The following is a 23,186-nucleotide window of genomic DNA, read 5'->3' on the forward strand; positions in this document are numbered from 1 at the left end:
TAGTGCTTTTACATCATTATTCCATAGTGGTATCTCTATAAGCAATGGATTTGCATATTACAAGTATCTAAAATCAGAGTCCTTGAGGTCAGTCACTGAGACTCTTATGCCTTGAAGAAAAACAAAAACAATAGTAATTATTTAAATATAAAATTTAATTATCTAATTATCCATTTACCATATGTTGTTTGAGAAAATATTGCCCCACTTAGAGTTAAATAGTAATGTGAGTACTGAGAAAACAACAGGGGTGAGTATGCTGGCTTATATCCTATACATGTATATACTTGTGAAACAAACTAAAAAACATCTGGATTTACAAGCAATTTAAATTCCATTTGACAGATTTGCCTAAAACCACACTGTGGTCACTGTGTTCCTTACTAAACTAAGTATAAATCTCCTTCATATTTTAGCTCCTTAAAAACAGGGCACAATTTATTAAATACTATTCAGTAGATACCCCTGTTTAAATTCCATGCACTTTATCACATAACCTTTCTTTCTGAGTTTCTGAGTATATCCTTTCCTGAAAACAATTTAACCAGAGACTACATGGTGCCATCCTCATGTGACTGATGACCAAGATGGATTCCACTGATGTTTTGGCCAGATATGATTAGTCTTGATTCTTATTCTGCCACAATTATGTCTGCTACTTAAGCAAAAATCAAGTCAAAATGGCATGGATTTTCTAATTCATCTTGGTTATTAACCTATGTCCCATTCTACTTATCAAGGATACTAATTTATATTTATGATGTTAAAATGTCCCAAATGAAAACAGGTTACTCCCATCCTGAGTTGGCCAATGTCAAGTTGTTTCTGTTATTGACAAACATACTGATAAAGTTTGGATTAGCAAACCATAAGGAACTGTTGCCTTTTGATATATAGGGCATGCAAACTGTTGTGTATTAAACAGTCTTGGACCAATCTGTGTTATTATAGGAATGTGACAAAGTCCTTAAGAGATGATATTTAGTGAGAGGTCTTTGTTCCACTAGGGAATGATGAGAACCTAACCCCTTCCCATTCTATGAATTCTATGATGTTCCTTCTTGTACACTCCCTTCATGGTAAGCAGGCTGGCAACAGGCTTAGTATGCACACAAGTTATACAAACTAAACCAAATCATCTGTTTTAATACAAGTCTTAGAGCTCCATTGCAATCCACTCTTAATGTTGTTGTCATTACTATAGGTATTGTGTATTAATTGTGACATCTTATGGAAGATAATCTTGTTTCTTCCTCTGTAAAATCTAATGAAAATGCATTTATAAGACTTTTGGCTATGATAACATAAAATATATAAAAAACACAAAAATCTAATGAAAATACATTTCTAAGACTAAATACCAAAGACAGTATATAGTTCAGAGAAAGGACCTTGATGTTGTAGCCATATTTTTTCTAGTTCTGACATGAACATTATATATATATATATATATATATCTATATATATATATTATATATATGTATATATATATATATATATATGTTGTGTGTGTGTGTGTGTGTGTGTGTGTGTGTGTGTGTGTGTGTGTTGTATTTTGAGACAAGTATTAGACTGCAGGCCTAAGAATTGTCATTCTAGAAAAATGCTGAAGGATTCTTATTTGTAAAAACATGATAGTAAAAAATGGTTATGTCTTAAGAGTCATTGTGATCATTAAAGGAGTTAATAATATATGTGAATACTTTGTAGTCAATATCCAGCTGATAATGTTAGTGTCATGCTGGCTGCTAATTCTTTTCACCATTTTCTAAGATTCTTTGAAAAATTTACTTTTATTTTATTTTAGTGTGTGTGTGTGTGTGTGTGTGTGTGTGTGTGTGTGTGTGTGTGTGTGTTGTGTGTGTGTGTACATGTGTACAGTGCATCTGTCTATGGAAGCCAGAAAAGTTGTTGGATATCTTGGATCTGATCTTACAGGCAGTTGTGAGCTGACAGATCCGGATGCTGGGAACCAAACTCAGATCCTTTGCAAGAGCAGTAAATGATCTTAACTGCTGAATACCTTCTCCATCACCCCAAGATTCATGTAAAAAACAATATCAAGATGGGAAAGAAACATGAGAATTTCATGGTTCCATTTTATGAGTGCAAAGAAAATTTCTACCTTATATTTGACATATATTAAAGCACGCAAAATATATTTTGAAACTCTGCCTTTCATTAGTCATCATATTTTAGAACAGTCTATGTGCTAGTACATAGTTTCTCCATGAAAGCACTATGGAATGGTGATGAGTTCAATGAGTAAGTTTAATTTAGGCATTTAGAGAAGGCAGTAGCCATTGAGCTAAGATCCAGGTAGTAAGGTTTCTGTGTGGCAAACTTCCTAGAGAAATTACAGCAATGGTACTCAGGTCTCTGGATGTCAATAAGCATGTCCTGTTTTAGGAAAAGCGAGGAGCCAAGTGAGCCTGGATATGAGTGATAGAGAACAGTCGTGATGAGATGAAATCAACTAGAGCAGATTGCTATAGCAATACCTCATAGTCTAATTCCATCTTTTTGATTTGTACGCTAAGCATATGGGATTTTAGATATGGGACTACTGTTAACTTATTACCCTCAAAATGTTTCTTATTTGTAACATGGAAAATAGACTACAGTAGAATGAATGTATGGAACAATAACCGAAAAAACGGACCAATGAAATAGACTTTTACCATGATCCTAGATTATCACGTGTAATGAGACCTCTATCACTCTCTAGGTATTATGCTTTCAATGATAGGATCAGGCAGGATACCCACATGGAGCATGTCATGATTTGTTCCTCCCTTATCTCTGGGAATAATTAGACCAACAAACACCCTACACCCCAGAAGACTGTTTAGGCTAGTGACATCCTAGAATCTTAGTGTCCACACAATAACAATGTTTAATTAAAATCAATTTTTGGTCAAGGTGAAGAAAACAAAATACTTTGTACACCCAGTTCTAAATAGAACATATATATCACACCCCTCTCAAAAACTCAGGGATCTTCAAAAAAAGTGTGTGGAAAGATTCTAAGAGGCACAGATGGTGAATAACACCAACAAATCAGTGAGTTATGGACACAAAAAGTCAGATACATGTATGAACTAAGTTATTAAGACTGTATATACAAGGCTTGCACAAGCTCCAATTAGACAAAAGCACCAAATAGAGAATAAAATGTTGACATGTAATCCTACAACTAGCTGGGGCACTATTAGCTTTGGGAGAGAAGACTCAGTTTTCTTTAAGATGTGACTCCTGTAAATTGACCACATGCCAGGGGTCACATCACTGTAGTTTTCAAAATCTTTTGAATATTACATTATATTACTGATAATTATCCCCATATATGATAAAATCATCAAATCCATTCTTGAAATATTTCACAGAATATCAGGGGTCAATTTTTTTAGAAACTCAAAATATTAAGAGAGTGTCACATAATAACAGTGGAAAGGATGGCCAATTTCAAGAGGCTTCAGTAATCATTAAAAAAACTGTATAAATGTAGGGACTCATTACTCCTTTACTTTTATGATAAAAATGTATTCTTATGATAGAAACAAAAGAATGTTCATCCTGGTTTTGTTGGTTCCAACTTAAGGTTATCACCAGGAGAATCTCAGTTTACATAGTAATGCTAATATTTAGTATCATCATCTACAAAGGATAAGTAAACTTTAAACTTAAAATGATATTTGTTTTTTTCTAATCACTTGGGTTTAATAGAATATGCATAAGGGCCTTTGCCAAAAAGCCACATAGGACCATGTTTTAATTCTGCTCAGATTTTAAAATGAGGATATAACCAGAAGAACATATGCTTCTCCAGCCATCCTGATCAATGTTGTGACATTCAAGATTTTAACATTTCTACATTTCTCAGAGTTCTCCCTGTAGTCTGAAGTCTGTGTGATCCAAATGTATTGGACTGGTATCTATCTTTATTAATTATTTCCCCTTCAAAATGTCATAAACTTGCCAGGCATTGGTGGTGCACACCTTTAATCCCAGCACTCGAAGGGCAGAGGCAGACAGATCTCTGTGACTTTGAAGCCAGCCTGGTTCCCGGACAGGCTGCAAAGCAATACAGAGAAACCCGTCTCAAAAATCCAAAAATATGTCATAAATTTAATTAAAGTGAAAGGTTTTATCTCTCTAAGGATCCTTCTTGACTATAGTCACATTTTCAATAATGAAAAGCAAATTAAAATTCAATTTAATATAGCAAAATTAACCACAATAATTTTACCACAAGGCAGTATTTGAAATAGCCAGTGAAAATTATTTTTGGTATACCATGGTTCTTAGAATAATAAATAATCTCTTTGCCGTTAGCATTTTTGTGGTGGCACCCTGCTGTTTGGTATCTTCTTCTCCATCCTCGTCTCTGCAGGCTGTAAAGAGATAAATTTCCCCACATTTTAAGAAAAAATAAAGTAATATTTTTTCTATTAGAGTTTAGCTTCACTTAAAATTTTTTCAGTAGTAGTTATATATTCTTTGGTGTGTTTCTTTCAATTCATGTATTGTTTTGGTTTAGTCCCCATTAAGGGATGATAAGGATGATGTATAGTTGATCCTTATATCCAGTTATCAAGTGTTACCATTACTTCATTGTCTCATTCAGAACACCCAAAATTAATAAAATTAATAGTAACTAAAAGATAAAGGTATGTTGGAAAAATCCATTGATGATCTTGAAAGGAATTTTTACATGAAAGGAAATAAAGACTAGAAACCTAATGTAGTTTTTACTCTAATTTGATTATAATATCTCTACTGATCATCACAATATTTGTGTCTTCAGGACTGGTATTTCACCCAAGCAGTGAGCTCACATGTCTAGAGCTCCTTTAGATATTTCCTTCCTTTAAATTTGAGCACATTCTTGAGTGAACTTAAAAGGTACATCACCATGTACTCAGACATTATCTTTCGATTCCTCATAGATGATTGGCACATTCCCTGAAGCCCCAAAGCAGAATATTTGAGCATCTGTCAATTCACTGTCAATGTTAACATTAAATATACATCTATGTTTTATCTTACATATATATATATAGATATATAGATATAGATATATATTTCCTTACTATTATAAGCAACTTACAGAACCAACAGTATACTTATTTATATTTTATTTTATTATTTTTTCTTTTTTAAATTTTTTATTTGAATTAGAAACAAGATTGTTTTACATGACAATCCCAGTTCCCTTCTCCCCTACCACCACCCCCCAGCTAAAACCCTCCCTATCACATATCCTTTCTGCTCCCCTGGATGGTGAGGCCTTCCATAGGGTGTCATCAGAGTCTATCATATCCTTTGGGATAGGGCCTAGGCCCACCCATGTGTGTCTTGGCTCAATAGTATTCCTCTATGTGGAAAGGGCAGCCAAAGTCCACACCTATGCTAGGGAAAAGTAGTGAACTACTACTACAGGTCTCATTGATTTCTGAGGTTTCCTCACTGAAACCCATGTTCCTGGGGTCTGGATCAGCCCCATGCTGGTATCCCAGCTATCAGTCTGGAGAGCAAGAGTTCCCCGATATTCAGGTCAGCTGTTTCTGTGGGTTTCACCAGCCTGGTCTGGACCCCTTTGCTCTTCACCCATCCTTCTCTGCATCTGGGTTCCATTTCAGTTCAGTGATTAGTTGTGGGTGTCTGCTTCTACTTCCACCAGCTGCTGGATGAGGAATATCAGGTAACATATAAATCAGTCATCAATCTCATTATCAGGGGAGGGCATTTAAGGTAGCCTCTCCTCTGTTGCTTAGATTGTTAGCTGGTGTCATCTTTGTAGATCTCCAAACATTTCCCTAGTGCCTGATTTCTCTGTAAACCTAAAATGTCTCCCTCTATTATGGTATCTCCATTCTTCTTATCTTCTATTCTTCCCCGGACTCAAACTTTCTTCTCCTTCATGTCCTCTGCATCCCTCCTCTTCTCCCCTTCTTACTCTCCTAGCTCCCTCCCCCCTCTTAACGTATTCCCAATTTGCTCAGGGGATCTTGACCATTTCCCCTTCTCCATGGGTCCTCCTTGTTTACTAGCTTCTCTGGCAGTGTGGATGGTAGGCTGGTAATCCTTTACTCTATGTCTAAAATCCACATATGAGTGAGTACATACCACGTTTGTCTTTTTGTGATTGGGTTACCTTGCTAGGAATGGTTTCTTCTAATTCCATCCATTTTCCTGCAAATTTCAAGATTCCATTATTTTTATCCACTGAGTAGTACTCTATTGTGTAAATGTACCACATTTTCTCTATCCATTCTTCAGTTGAGGGGCATCTAGGCTGCTTCCAGTTTCTGGCTATGACAAATAGTGCTGCTATGAACATCATTGAACAGATGTTCTTGTTGTATGAATGCGCTTCTTTGGGTTCTATGCCTAAGAGTGAAATTGCTGGATCTTCTGGTAGACTGATTCCCATTTTCTTGAGGAGTCGCCATACTGATTTCCAAAGTGGCTGTTTGAGTTTGAAATCCCACCAGCAGTGGAGAAGTGTTCCCCTTTCTCCACATCCTCTCCAGCATAAACTGTCATTGGTGTTTTTGATTTTGGCCATTCTGACAGGAGTAAGATGGTATCTCAGAGTTGTTTTGATTTGCATTTCCCTGATGGCTAAGGATGTTGAACACTTTCTTATGTGTCTTTCAGCCATTTTAGATTCCTCTATTGAGAATTGTCTATTTAGTTCTGTACCCCATTTTTTAATTGGATTGTTTGGTGTTTTGGAGACTAGCTTCTTGAATTTTTTGTATATTTTGGAGATTAGTCCTCTGTCAGATGTGGGGTTGGTGAATATATTTTCCCAGTCTGTCGGCTGTCGTTTTGTCTTGCTGACTGTGTCCTTTGCCTTACAGAAGCTTCTCAGTTTCAGGAGGTGCCATTTATCAATTGCTGATCTCAGTGTCTGTGCTACTGGTGTAATGTTCAGGAAGTGGTCTCCTGTGCCAATTTGTTCAAGGGTATTTCCCACTTTGTCTTCTAGAAGATTCATTCTGACTGCATTTATGTTGAGATCTTTGATCCATTTTGTCTTATGTTTTATGTAAGGTGATAAGTTTGGGTGCATTTGCAGTCTTCTACATGTCTGCATCCAGTTATGCTACCACAATTTCTTGAAGATGTTTTCTTTGTTCCATCCTATAAATTTGGATTGTATGTCAAAAATCAAGTATTTATAGGTATGTGAGTTTATATCAGGGTTTTTAACTCGATACTATTGCTCTAACTTACTATTTTTGTGGCAATACCAAGCTGTTTTCAGGACTATAGCTCTGTAATAGAGCTTGAAGTCAGGGATAGTGATGCCTGTAGAAGTTCCTTTATTGTACAGGGTTGTTTTGGCTATCCTGGGTCTTTTGTTTCTCCATATAAAGGTCAGAATTGTTCTTTCAAGGTCTGTGAAGAATTGTGTTGGGATTTTGATGGGGATTGCATTGAATTTGTAGACTTCTTTTGGCAAGATTGCCATTTTTACTATGTTGATCCTACCTATCCAAGAGCATGGGAGATCCTTCCATTTTATGGGATCTTCTTTAATTTCTTTCTTTAGAGACTCAAAATTTTTATGGTACAGGTCTTTCACTTTTTTGGTTAGTGTTATCCCAAGGTATTTTATGTTGTTTGTTGCAATTGTAAAGGGTGATGCTTCTCTGATTTCTTTCTCCACCAATGTGTCATCGGTATATAGTAGGGCTACAGATTTTTTTGAGTTAATCTTGTATCCAGCCACTTTGCTGAAAGTGTTTATCAGCTGTAGGGTTCCCTGGTAGTGTTTTTCAGGTCACTTATGTAGACAATCATATCGTCTGCAAATAGTGAAAGTTAGACTTCTTCCTTTCCGATTTGTATTCCTTTGATCTCCTTTTGTTGTCTTATGGCTCTAGCTATAATTTCAAGGGCAATATTGAAGAGGTATGGAGAGAGTGGTCAGCCTTGTGTTGTCCCCTGTTTTAGAGGAATTGCCTTGAGTTTCTCTCCATTTAATTTGATGTTAGCTGTCGGCTTGCTGTATATTGCTTTTATTATGTTGAGGTATGTTCCTGTTATCCCTGATTTCTCCAAGGCCTTTATTATGGAGGGGTGTTGGATTTTGTCAAAGGATTTTTCACCATCTAGTGAGATGATCAAGTGGTTTTTTTCTCCACATTCTGTTTATATGGTGGATTACATTGATGGATTTTCATATGTTGAACCATCCTTGCATCCGTGGGATGAAGCCTACTTGATCGGGATGGATGATTCCTCTGATGTGTTTTTGGATTTGATTTGCCAGTATTTATTGAGAATTTTTGCATCATTGTTCATGAGGTATATTGGTCTCTAGTTCTCTTTCTTAGTTGTAACTTTGTATGGCTTGTGTATCAAGGTTATTGAAGCCTCATAAAAAGAGTTTGGCAATGGCCCTTCTCCTTCTATTGTGTTGAATGATTTGTGGAGAATTGGTATTAGCTGTTCCTTGAATTTCTGGTAGAGTTCTGCAGTGAAGCCACCTGGCCCTAGGGGTTTTTGATTGGGAGACTTCTGATGACTGCTTCTATTTCATTAGGGGTTATAGGTCTATTTAAGTTGCTTATCTTTTCGTGATTTAATTTTGGCAAGTTGTGTCTGCATTCTCATTGAATTCTAGGAAAAATTTAATTCCTTTTTTTTATTTCTTCCTGGACCCGTGAATTGTGCAATTGGGTGTTACTTAATTTCCATGAATTTGTAGGTTTTCTGTAGTTTGTGTTGTTGTTGAAAGCATGGTGGTCTGATAAGACACAGGGGGTTATTTCAAGTTTTTTGAACCTGTTGAGGTTTGCTATGTTGCCCAGTATGTGGTCGATTTTAGAGAAGGTTCCATGTGGTGCTGATTATAAGGTAAACTGTTTTGTATTTGGGTGGAATATTCTATAGATATCTGTTAATTCCAATATGCCATAACTTCTATTAGATCTTTTGTTTCCTTGTTAAGTTTCTGTCTGGTGTTTCTGTCCAGTGGTGAGAGTGGGGTGTTGAAATCTCCCAATATAAGTGTGTGCAGTTTTATGTGTGATTTGAATTTTAGTAATGTTTCTTTTACAAGCGTGGATGCCTTTGTATTTGGGGCATAAATGTTCAGAATTGAGACTTCATCCTGATGGATTTCTCCTATGATGAGTAGGAAGTGACCTCCTTCATCTCTTTTGATTGATTTTAGTTTAAAGTCCAATTTGTTGGATATTAGGATGTCTACCCCTGCTTGTTTTTTGGGTCCATTTGATTGGAAAATGTTTTCCCAACCTTTAATTCTTAGGTACTGTCTGTCTTTGAAGTTGAGGTGTGTTTCTTGTATGCAGCAGAAGGATGGATTCTATCTTCTTATCCATTCTGCTAATCAGTGTCTTTATATTGGCAAGTTAAGACCATTAATGTTGATGGATATTAATGACCATTGATTGTTCAGTCTTGATTGTTTTTGATTTAGTGAAGGTGGCGAAATTATGTGTGAGATTCTATCCCTTTTTCCTTTTGGCTGTTGGTAAAGTGGGATTATCTATTTTCTACTTTTCTCTTGTTGTAGTTAACTTCCTTGAGTTGCAGTTTTCCTTCCAGAACTTTCTGTAGGGCTGGATTGGTAGATATGTATTTTTTGAATCTGGTTTTGTCATGGAATATCTCATTTTCTCCATCTATATTGATTGAAAGCTTTGCTGGGTATAGTAGTCTGGGCTGGCATCCATGGTCTCTTAGTGTAGACAGAATATCTATCCAGGACCTCTGGCTTTCAGAGTTTACATGGAAGAGTCAGGTGTAATTCTGATAGGTTTGCCTTTATATGTTAATTGACCTTTTCCTTTGCTGCTTTTAATATTTTCTCTTTATTCTGTGTGTTTTTGTTTTGATTATTATGTGGTGAGGATACCTTTTTGGTTCAGTCCATTTGGTGTTCTATAGGCTTCATGTATTTTCATTGGCATGTCTTTCTTTAGGTTGGGAAAATTTTCTTCTGTGATTTTGTTGAACATGTTTTCTGGGCCTTTGCATTGGATTTCTTCACCTTTCTTTTGTACCTATTTTTCCTTAGGTTTGGTCTTTTTATGTTTTCCCATATTTCCGGATATTTTGTGTTAGGGATTGTTGGACTTAAGATTTTCTTTAGTTGATGAGCGTATTTCCGCTTGTGTATCTTCAACTCCTGAGATTCTCTCTTCCATCTCTTGTATTCTGTTGGTTATGTTTGTGTCTGTAGTTCCTGACCCAGCTTTTCTATTCCCAGAATTCCCTCAGATTGTGCTTTCTTTATTTTCTCTATTTCAGATTTTAGGCCTTGTACTGTTTCCTTGAGAGATTTGTTGATATCTTGTATTTTTTGGTTTGTTTTTTCTTCCATTTCTTTAAGGGATTTTCTCATGTCCTCTTTGAGGTCCTCTATCATTTTCATGCAGATGTGTTTAAGGTCATTTTCTTCTGTTCCATCTGCATTGTGATGTTCAGATTTTGCTGGTATATGATTCTTAATCTCTTTTGGTGTCATATTGGGTTTTCTTTTGTTGACTGTGCTTTTACATTGTGCTTTGCTCATCCTTTCTTTTTGTGGGTGTAACAGGAGTGTCTTCCTCTCCTGGTGGGTAGGGGACCAAGCTTCCCTTCTGGTAGATGCAAACAGTTCCAATATTCTGATGTCTGTCCTCTTCTCGTGGATGAAGGTGGCACTGTTACCGGGGCCTTGGCAGTGTCCGGGTGTGCTGGATGTCACTGCCAAGCTCGGATGGGGTGATCAGATCCCCGGCATCAGATGGTACAGCTGGGCTGCACAAGCGGAACCGGAAACAATCCCTGGCCTACCTGGGCTGGTGGATGGAGGCAGAACTGCCACTGGGGCCTCAGCAGTGTCCAGGTGTCCAGTTTCCTTATTTTTATCCCACATCTCATATCATCTTTTGGTGATCCAAATACCTTATAACAGCCAGAGTTATCTTCTAAAATATGGCATCACCCAATCCCCATCTTTCCCAATTCCCTTCAGTGGTACTGACTTGAAAGAGCATCCTGGTAACTACAAGAAACCAAAAACAGCAAAAATCTATGTTCTTTACTGTGCAATATCTGCATATTTATTCTTATCCAACATTTTATGATTCTATTAATTTTTACCTGTATGTGTGTATGTAAGTCAGAAAACAGAGGTTGGTTTTCTTCCATTATGTGGGTATCAGGGATAAAACACAGGTTGTCAGGATAGTAGCAATAACATTTACCAGCCAACTCTCAGTCTTACACCAAAATTTAAAAGGCTTAATTCAGTTTCATGTCAATAGCATGACTTCTAAATGCTTAATTTTGTCCAAAAATTTACAGAATAGAGGAGGTTGAAGCAGGTACTGTTTGTAATTTTAATTTAAAATTTAGTTTCCCCCTTGTTGTTCATATTCAAATGACTAACTTTCTTTTATCCCCCAAGAATGAGTTGACTAAAAAACCATGGTATTCCTTATTCATAACAAGGAATATTTCCTATTCATAAAACAAACTTTGAAATTGAATTAAAATAATTTAATTATGTTATATAATTAACTTCCACAATTTTTAAAGTCAAGAGGCTCATGGGATCTGGCTATTTGTAGAGATGTTTAATCCTTTTTTACTTTAGTATTCATTAAACAATAGTAATTCCTTTCTAATTCCCCTCTGACACACATTATGCCTCTAAAGAAGAAAAGACCTTAAACAGAGTCCTTTCTTTAAACAGAGCTGCTGAGTATGTCAAATTATTCAGGCAAGAACTCACTGAACAACTAAAACAATAGTTTCAAACAGATGACACTGTGTTTTAAGAACAAAAAAAATGTTAAATAAACTATTGGGGCATGAATTAAGCTACCAATGGGAAATCTCAGTGAGCTGTAAATGCATGCCTGAGATTCAAAATTATTCCCAAGTGTATCCAGCACTTTAAAAGGCCTTTATGCAAATCTAATCCAAATGAAGAGAAGGAAAAGTACAGGTGACAAAGAGGTATTCTTATGCAGTACTGAAACTCTTCTTCAGTGTCCACATATCTACTTCAATTATTTCCTTCTAGCATTGAAGTTGTATTTGGATTCGTAGCATAATATAGCCTATTCTTTAGGTTACAAAGCTGGATGAGGCAGAGTTTTGGGAGATATTTGATTACACAGTGAAAATGAGAGACAGTGTTAATAAAATTAACTTTGAATCAGGATGGATCCAGTGACTAATTGACAGGAATTATCCATAGGGAGGATGGGGGAGCCAGAAATAAGAATAGAGAGGGGAGAGATGCACAGGAAGGAGTAGAAAGGGGGGACTTAGAGATCCATGCATTTATTTTATTTCTTTATTTCTTTATTTATTGGTTTTGGAATGAGTGGATAGATAGATTCTTTCTTGCAGGGTCTCCAGTAAAAAAGAAGTTCACCTGGTTCTTGACTTCTCTGATCTAGTATGTTTTCATCCCAACATCTGACTCCTGAGTCTTTATTGGTGAATAGAGCAACACAGATAAAAACAACACCAAGGCAATGTGAATTTGAAAGAAGAGACATTCCAGAACTTGAGGGGGGCAAGGATGTCATATCATTAGAAACACTCAGATTCCATACATAAAATTTACATGAAGAGGATATGAAAATATTCGTCACTCAAATAAGCATCTATAAGAAAAACTACTAGATAGAGATTGCGTGATACGAGCACTGATGCAGAAGTAGGTACAGAAGTGTCCACAGTCAATAAGGAGTAGTCATTAATGAGCTCATTAGACTTAAAACGTTCTTTGCTGGTTACCGAGAGCTTTGCAGGTTGCAAATCTTAGAGCAGATTGAAAGAATATCGTCTGGTGCTAGCATAACAAGGGCTATAAAAAACCCCTCAAGATATACAACCAAGATGTTCAGTAATGAAAAGAAAATGAATAATGAGGAGAAATCTCTTATAATACAATTTAAATAATGTAGGATGGTTTTACATTGACAAATGAAATATTAAATCTAACCAAAGAGGAGAAGAGATACAACATACACCAGAGGAGATGGGTTTACTTCTATTTTTTCTCTTTTGTAATGTATAGTTTTCCATTGTTTCATCTACTAGTGTATTATTTTTTAATTTAATTAAATTATATTTTATAAAATTTTGGTTATCTTCACATTTCTTTGGTGCACGATTTTAGACATTTTGCTCAACTTGGAGATTGCAAATCTTCAATTTGCAGTGATACAGATTGCATTTGTAGTAGCTGAGCTTCACCGATGACAAAATCTCTGTATGCAGCTTTATATTTCTTCTCCAGTCACAGCAGGGTATTACATCTAGCATCTTTACTATACTTCTTTCAACAGAGTTATCACTAATATTTTACACACTGCTGTAAATAAGTCAGGAAGTAAGGGGAAGCATTAAAAACAAACTATAAAATGGTACCCCTTATTTTGCATGGTACATGTTGTTCTAATTTTTGAAATTTCTTAGCATGATGTAAAATTCCTGTCTAGTAACCCACTGCAACCTAAAATAATCTCCCTTAGGTATTTCTTGTGGAGCAGATTTCTAAGTAACGCTTTACTTCACTTATGTTTATTTGAAATTGTAACATGTCTTTCATTGCAATAGAGACTTTAATTCCACATAAAATTGTTAATTCACAATGAGTATTTCTGTGTTTGTCTGTTTGCATTTTCAAAACATCCTCTTACTGTCTTATAGATGCAATATTGTGGATGAAAAATCTGCTGTTTATATTTCTAAATATGTCTTATAAAATTAATAACATTTTCTTGTGCACTTAAATATCTCTGTTAGGGTACAGCTTGACTATTTAGAATATATTTGTATGTGAATATCTTTCTTTTTATTCTTCTTAGAACTCACTAATTTTATTGAATGAATAGACTGATAATTTGTGCCAAACTTTGGATGTTTCCAATTATTGTATTTTCAAATTTTTCTTCCCCATTTTTCTTTCCTAAAGCCTAGATTCTCAATATATATCACAAACTCACAAACTCAGAGTAATGACCTACCATGTATTCGGCCCAATACCTGATACACTTTTTTTTTCATTCATCATTTGGTATACATGTGTTTTCACATGAGAACATTTACAAATATTGATGCCCTCTTAAGAATTTATATTAAGTAGCTGTATACTTTCACTCTTGCAAGTATATACCTAAAAGTAGATGTGGTAGGTAAAATAGTAATTCCTTTGAACTCTTTTGGAGAAATATGAAACTTCCAATACTAACTGAATGAATAGTCCTATCAGTAGTAATTTAAAGGCTGTTATTTTTCTCCAATACTTCATAATTTTATTTGTGCACTATTGACTATGCAATAGTAACTCACTTTGTTTGTGAATCTCATATTTCTAATGTGTAGTAATGGTGCTGACCAACTTTGCACATGGATGCTGAATAATTACATATATTTTTAATGAATGATGAATTTCAATATATTCCTTACTTACTTGTCTTGCATTTGAAGAAGTAAGAATCATATTCTCTTGGGAATGAATTCTTTCTGGTCCATACACTTGGTAAAATTTTCCTTCCTTCTATTTTGTGTGTTCCTATTTTACTTGATAGTTTCCTTTCAAGTGTAAACACTTTTGCTTTTGATACAGTAGAGCAGCTGAAACATTTGGTTTTCTTTGGTAAGTTGTTCTTTTTTTCTGATATCTAATAAGTCTCTGGCTTAAAACTAACCAATATTTATATCTATGCCATTTTTTTTGAGAATTTTACTTTATTGGCTTCTAGATTTTGATCAATGATTCACTCTAAGTTAATATTTCTACATGGCTTAAGTAAGTGCATAGTCACAAGATCATTTATTAAAAATATTCTTCTCACATTATATTGAAAACTTTCTCAATAAACAAATGATAATAAATGTGTGGTTTTGTATCTGGATTGCAAAATGTATGCTCTTGGCCTATACACATCTCTCAGTGTATCAGCACTATCCTAATTTTGACAACAGCTGTGTTATAAGGTTTAAAATTAGAAAATATGGTTCTTAAAACCTGGATCTTCTTTTACAAAACACTTTTATCGAATTATGATTAACATAAAAATACCCATTTAAAATGCAGAAAATTTCATGACTTTGAATGTCACCACAGATAAAGCAATAAACATAACCAGCATTCCTTAAAGTATCTTCCTTTTCTTTTAATCTCTGCTTCTTATTTTGTTTAAGGCAAAAAAAACACATTCAACCCAGCCTCATAAAATCATAGATTATATCTAATATTATTAATTAAAGTTGCTATGCTGTGTTGAAGATTAATACAATTTAGTAATTGAGCACTAATGAAACTTTACAACCATTGAACTTAAAGTCCCCATTATCTCTCCCTCTGAGTTTCTGGAGACCATTTCTGTACTTTCTGAATATGTATTTGAATACTCTCCATTCTCCATACTCTAGTTTGAAAGTTCATCTTCTCCAAAGCCAGTTAAAATTTTGTTGCCATAATAACAATATTAAGAATATTATGAAGTAAGACTTTCAACATGTGGTTATAAATGCTTTCAATAATGTGTTCAAAGACTTCTGTGAATCTCATTCCCCAGCATTTATATATTTTTTTCAATCTTTCCCCCACTAGTATTACCAATTCAAGCTGATAAAAGGATAAATAGTGTGGTTGACTGTTTTCAGTAAGTACCTTAAAATAAGTTGACCATTGGTCATGCTTAGAAACTGATCATGTAAAAATGAATTCGTTGAACAGAGTTTTCCAGATGCTGCCAAAGGGTCAAACACTGATAATTCTTTCAGTCTGGCAATTTGTGTCCAAGTACAAACCTTTCCTTTCTTCTCTTGTGACTTTTGGGATACGTGTTTTCATAACTATCATAATTGTGAAAGTATTGATCGTCAATATTTCTATAAATGTAAACTGTGGAATGGAAAAATGATCATGAGAATTCTTAACAGGATCTGCTCATTTACAGAAACTTCATTTTTTCTTCAATATAAATTCTCCAGTTTTGTAAGCATTTTTAAATTTCTACAATTTTGATAATGTTTATTTTAAGAAGTAGTTCCAAAATTTCTTACTGCTCCAAGAGACAGATCTTATCTCATAACAAAAGAAAAGTAGGTTATAAAATTCCAACACAAATTCACAAAACAGAATAAAAAATGAAAAACTACCACAATAATTTCAGTTGTTTGTTCCTGAACTTGTCATAATTATCCTACAGCTCCCAAGTATCTGTGCATATTGTGGTAATTTGTATACAACATGATATACCAAGAAAAACCTGGAGTGAAAGTATCTATTAATTTGACTGTGACCTTCTTCCTTGCCACCCTGAAAGTGTGATGTTTAGAAATATATGCTAAGTTGGGAAGGATTGATTAAAGAGTGCTTGCACAATGGTATGGATTTCAATGTAAATAAAAACCTTCATATAAACAATGAATTTACATGTAACTAAATAAAATTTGCTCCAGTGAATGTTGTATTCATTTTAGCTATGAACTATGAGGGATTGTTTGACATTTATTTTGATGTTTTTTTCAATGTATGCAACACACATTCATTTGAGCATAGAGACAAACACACTTACAGACTTTTAAAACTCGATGTTACATTTGCAGTGAGTGCATGAGTACAAGATGTTCTGAATATTTTACTCTCCTAACATACTGTTTGTTTATACTTTTGAAGTTATTGTCTAGTGGGGTATCCTTAAGAATAAACTGAGCATTGATTTTTTTTATTTTATTGATTTCACCTTGCATTTAAGATTCTATATGTGAGTTGTAAATAATGGAGATATCTCAATGAGTATTGTCCCTGTCTATCTATAAGCTTTCTTTTGGCAATGTTGTTATTATATTATTGACAAAACATGAAGGAAGGAAGGAAGCTAAATGTATAGTTTACTGAATGTCTTCATTCAAGATGCAGAGAATCTGAGTGAGGTTTACAGTTCTGTAGAAGACTAGGTCTGCACAGTAGCAAATAAATGCACTTTCTTGAAATCATTAAGCAAAGCTGTTCCATTTCTTTTCTGTTGGATGTTATTTTCTAAAGATGTAGGTACCCTAACTTTACTCTCAGTTCAGTTCTCACTTTGGCTTAGTAATATTATGTATATATCTAGTTATATTAAATAATTATATTTAACCCTTAAAGTGCAAATTTAGTGACCCTCGTTAAGTTTGGCACATTCCAAAGCTTTCTTCTTATCCAACACTGGGTCTGAGACTCTGTGGAGACAGACTAACTAATGAGGGAATAATTCATCAAAACTAGAAAGCTCTAGTTCATTCAATTAACTTGGTGTCTAGCTGCCCGTAAAAAATAGTTCACTAGGACAGCAATTTGCAATAGTGGTATTAAGGAAACAATTATGACTCCATTGCCTCCATAGGTGGCATATTAGAATGGGAGTTGCTATACTTACTAGGAAATCCCAAAGAAAGTATAGTGTTGCAATTGTCCTATGGAAAGAAACTAAAAGGAAATGCTGAAATAAAATATTTTACTTAGTTATTTTCCTGTTGGATATAACATATGCATAAACAACAAAGTGTGTGTGTGTGTGTGTGTGTGTGTGTGTGTGTGTGTGTGTGTGTGTGTGTGTGTGTGTGTGTGTTTTGTTTATTTTTAGATAACTGATGGGGGATGTACTTTTGTGTATGTTCATCTTATTGGTTGTTGAATAAAGTACTGTTTGGCCAATGAGGCAGCAAGTTAGACGGGACTAGGAGTCAAGGAGGATAGGAGGATTCTGGGAAATGTAGCAAAGAAGTGATGATCCAGGCAGGAAATGATATAGCAAGGAGACGCATACATAAACAAGAGAAGGAGGAAGTGGGCCCTTTCTTCCTCCAGAGTTGCCATGTGATCCTCTGGCAAGTAAGGACGCCAATGGAAGGCATCCGATAAGTCTTATAAAATATATAGATTTATGATAATTAAGGCTGCACTAACAGATAAGAATCCTAGTCATTGGCCAAGCAGCATTTGTACCTAATATATGTCTCTGTGCATTAATTTGGGCTCTAACTCGGTGGGCAGAACTCAGGTGGCTGCCGGAAAGTACCCACATGGTGGTAGGGCTTGGGCGACTTTTGGCAGAAAGATTTATCGTAACAGATAACATAGACTATAATAGTTTTTACTGTGACATTTTCTCATGTATACACCATTGTCCTTTGTGCGTATTCATTTCCCCCACTGACTTTTCCTTTTTCCATTTACCCTTCCTACTCTTTCTGGTACCCTCATTTCTAAAATGTTCCTCTCTTGCTTTCATATGACTTATATTCCTTTATGTTCTTGTTCCATTTTTCATTCCTCTATTTAGACTCATCCTTTAATTTATTAGTCTACATTCATGTTTTCTCTATATTAATTGCAACACTATTAATTACAACACTGAATGTAATGGCACAGAGAAAAACATTTCAGGCCTTGATAATGTATGGCAGGGGCTATATTCATTAAATAATATACGGAACATTTCAGATTTTCTTATCTCAAAAAAACTATTTTTCTTAATCATTGGAAATTCTTTTGGTTGGCTCTCTCTTCCCTTGTATATAAACTCTTCCTAGTGGATTCATTGTCAAACATTTGAATATCAGATTTTACGTTTGGCTTCATTATTTGATGTTTTCACTTGGGTGTCTCATCACCATTTCAGTTATAAAACTTCCAATGAATAATTTCTACTTAATATAGACATTTTGTTTTTTGAGACAGGGTTTATCTGTGTAGCTCTGGTTGTCCTGGAACTCACTCTGTAGAACAGGATGGTCTTGAACTCATAAATATTCACCTGCCTCTGCTTCCCAAGTGCTTGGATTGAAGGCAGGCACCACTGTGGTTTCAATATACACTCCTGAAATCTTAGAATTTGATCCTGGTTCAGCCTCCAAACCCCACCCCATCAATTATTTTGCCATATATGATTAATTATTTCCTATCATTGATGTCCTACATTCAATTTAACAATTCTTGGACTATACTTTCATATGATATCCCCAATCAAACCAACTTTCACCACTGTCATTACAATTAATTTCTAGTCAAAGCTGTGTCATTCTTATTGACTGTATTGAAATAGTTTCCTGCATCTACCATTGTGGTTTATTATCAGTTCTCTACAAGCAAGATGTAGGTTCTTTTAAACAATAAGTTATGTCATGCCATTCCACTAATGAAGTACCCATACAGCAGAATAAGATTCTACATCCTTACAATGTTGTGGTAGATAGAATTTAATCTTAGTTCTTCCTGCATACACATTCTTGCAATGTGCTTAATATGGAAAGACCTAAACTCCTCTCACTTTTATGTATGTTCTTATGACTTATATTATCCAATGCCATGTAGTAGTAATAAGTGCAGTATACTATTTTGAATACCAAAGTTTAAAAGTCTGCATTTGGTTCTTTTGAATATTCTGATCCTGTACCATCTCCAGAACACCATAGCCAAATACTTAATAGGCATTTTAGGGGGAATTTTTAAACCTTATCAAATGGCCCATTCACAAGCCACAGCCAGAGAAAAGAATTTTAGTAAACCCACAGGTCTATTAAAAAGCAGACCTATCTTCTCATGATCCAGTTAGCTCACTCAGTGAAAGCTGTTTTAAACAATGTAAGTTAGGGTAATATTCATGATAGTATCCATTTGATACACATGACTTATGAATATTAAATTATCTTGCTTCTACTCATTTTTTTCATATTCATTCCTACTGCTCTTTTGGTATACATACACGTCACAGAAACCAAGCTATTTTCTTTGACAGGACAATTATTTTGTCTACTCTCTTTCTATAAAAAATCCTCCATAAAGCAATTTACACATTCAATGGAATACCAATAAAAATCCCCATGATATTTTACACAGATATTGGACAATTCCTAAAATTCACATAGACCCATAAATGAACTAAGAGTATCAAAGCAATCTTCTGCATTTATGTGCAATATTATCCCTGTTTTCTTTTAATGATTTCAGGATTTCAATTAAGGATTTGGTCCATTTTTATTAAGCTTAATACAGAGTGATTTAATTTTGTTCTTTAGCAGGTGTATATCCCATATTGGCAGCATGAAGTGTTGAGTAAACTATCTTTTGTCCATTGTTTGTTTTTTATGTCTTTGCATAAAAAATTTAGGCAGTCATAGCTGTGTGGGTTTATTTCTAAGTCCTCTGATATATTCCTTTGGTTTACAAGTCTGCTTTTGTGCCACTATCATGCTTCATTTGTTAGTATTTCTCTGTAGTATAGTTTGAGGACAAATGTTAAGATACTTTCATCAGTATTCTTTCTTAAAATTACTTTTCCTATATTTTGAAATGATTGATATTTTAAAAATTTCCAACATCACAACACAAACTGAAACCAAAATTATGTTGCAAATGTTTACCTACTGTGCATTAGGAAAGCAAAATATAAATGGAGTTGTCATCAATTTATGTAGTCTGAACTTTGCATTTAAAATGGTTAAAATGAATATTTACAAATTTCTGGTGTTGCTTGTACATACTTACATATTCATCTATTTAATACTGTAAGCCAAAAGTGTAAGCCAAAAGTAAAGTTATATTTATTTAAATTAACTGTGGAAAATAAACAAATATCAATCATTGTTTCAGTACTATTTTGGGTTATATTTCTTGTTTTGTGTTTAAGTATTGTGATCAACTCAAGGGCACAAAAGAGGAAACGACATTTCATATGCCATATTTCATCAGTTTCCAAACAATTTTTATCCTCCACTATAAGTACACAGATATGTTTCAATGATACAAAATAAGGGCCATTGATCAACAAACATTAATGCTTATTAGTCATTTAGCCCTTCTTGTAGAATTTTGACCATGTCTCTCCAAGCTCTCATGTGTTCATGCACATGCATAGCAATAAGCATATGCCTTCTCAAAATGGATTGAGGATAAAAATTAGAAATTTCTTCAGGCAAACATTTTTAAAGATAAATTGCTGTTATATATTTCCTCACTGATGTCTTTTAACTTTTTTATCCAAAACAATGAGACTGTATTTTCAAAATAAGTATTTGTGTGCAAATACTCTCAAATTCACCTTAGAAATACTTTGTATGGTCAATGGTTTTGTTTTTATTTTCTCTCCCTTTTCCAAATGAAATCACAAAACTCTGTGGATTTGTTGTTTTATTTTGTAGTCAATATTTTCTTCCACTCATCCTTTCTACTCTTGTAGTCTCTCCCGATAAGCAGTATATGCTGTATGCATATCTATTGACTTTTGGTCAACAGTTATCAGTCTTCATTGCAGTAGATAAGAAATAATGCCTTACCCTGTCTAACAGTCCAGGCTGATCTTCATTTGGGAAGTTAGACCACCTTATTCAACAGACACATTGACTCTACATATCTGTACATAGTCTTCATGGAAAAAATAATTACATTGATTATTACTAAAGAGCTCATACACTGAAAAAAGTCTTGAGATTGAATGCCTGCTCTGACTCTTACCCCTTCATGATGAACACCAATGGGCTGTGTCTCCTATTCACTATGTATAAAACATGAATGTCAATAAATAGTCTTATCTCTAGGGTTTCATTAAGTGAAAAAAGTATGACACATATGTATTTGCATAGTGTTTAGTTTATATTAAGAACTGATAATAATTTACATAGTAATATTAATGTCATTATTACTATATCCCAAAACAGAATCACCCTTTCTTCCATCTTTCCATGAGTCAGTGAACTATTAAGCCATCTCCAAGTATTTACCACTGAAGTTTCTTCTATTTATCTTCATAGAAAAATACCAATATTCAAGTTAATAAGTAAGGTGTCAAAACTGGGCCACATAAAATAGGTGTTTGTGTATATATTCAAACTCTTATTCTGAAAGTAACAGAGAATATGAGCTTTAGATTGATGCTTGGGTTTCTACATTGGTACTTCATTGATTTATCACATCTGAGGCCTTCGCAGACACAAAACACCTATTCTGGACACATCCCTTCTAAATGGATGAAAATCAGTTGGGAACATCTTGATAGACTGACTAGAAGAAATTCTAATTAATTTGTTAATATAAAGTTCAGACACACATTGCATCAGATAGCTCCTTCTTTGCACACTGTGGTTAATTGCCATACAAAGTGACCTATTATTTTTCATTATATGAAAAACAAACATTTCAATAATATCTACTTTTTAAGCATAACTGATTCATGTGACTGATGCTCTGTATTACAGTGCTTGAGTTTGAAATGAAATATTCTTATCAGTAAACTGAACAAAGAGTGCAAGATCATGGTTCTTCCAACATCTGTAGCTACTTTTTTGTGTTGGTAGAGTAGACATTTCAACTTTCCTTGGATCAGTTTCTTTAACTAGAAAAAGGATTGGTAACACAACCTGTCTCCTACACAGGCTGTTTAGGAGTTAATTAGACATTGAACAAGCCTGTGCCAGTAGCTAGGCAGAACTTTTTTTCTTGATTATAAATCTGGGATGGTTTGCTCAGTTGGTTGGATTCTAGTGATAATGAGGGACATGACAAGTTATCTGCACATAGGGGAATAATGCATTCTGTTATAAAGCCACACACTGCATCCTTCCCCATCTGCTGAATGTGTTTCTTCAATCATGAAGGCTAAGGAGGAGCAGCCCAGTGAGCCCAGATGTTTTGGCATTGTCTATTGGGAAGAACAAAGTCTTCTGATGCTGTCATAGCTCTGATTCTCTAATGATCATCTGTGTGGTTCTGTAAAGTTGCTAACCTCTGTACTCTTTAGTTGTTTCACCTGCAAAACAATCTCTAATTCTTCTAATTTTAGGCTTGATTTCTGTAGTAAAATGGAGTGACATGGGGCTGGAGAGAGAGAGTTCAGTGGTTACTAATACTGCTTTTGCAGAGGTCCCCAGATTGGTTCCTAACACACATATGATGGTCAAAACCATTCTATAACCCAGTTCCAGGGGATTTGTTGCCTCTTCTGACCTCCTTGAACTCCTGAAAACACATACACTCAAGTACGCATGGAGAAATTAAAATAAATATTCTGTAAATGGGGTAACAAGTGTAATGAATCTTCTAGAGGTTCCCTCATTATCTGAGAATGTTAGTGAATATATTTCTTTCCTGCCAGACATTTAGCACTACATATGTTCATAATACTGTATCAAAATCTTGAAGGTAG

General features: G+C 34.7%; 1 long non-coding RNA gene across 1 annotated transcript in view; it reads right to left on the reverse strand.

Annotated features, from left to right (window-relative positions):
* Nucleotides 1–4,302: 4,302 nt before the first annotated feature.
* Nucleotides 4,303–23,186, reverse strand: part of LOC113837779 — a 47,551-nt gene continuing 28,667 nt past the window's right edge. The window contains exon 4 of the long non-coding RNA XR_003488492.1: nucleotides 4,303–4,394. This is a non-coding gene — a long non-coding RNA (uncharacterized LOC113837779). The remainder of the gene's footprint in view (nucleotides 4,395–23,186) is intronic.

Source organism: Cricetulus griseus, chromosome X, assembly GCF_003668045.3.
Source record: "Cricetulus griseus strain 17A/GY chromosome X, alternate assembly CriGri-PICRH-1.0, whole genome shotgun sequence".
Lineage (NCBI taxonomy): Eukaryota > Metazoa > Chordata > Mammalia > Rodentia > Cricetidae > Cricetulus > Cricetulus griseus.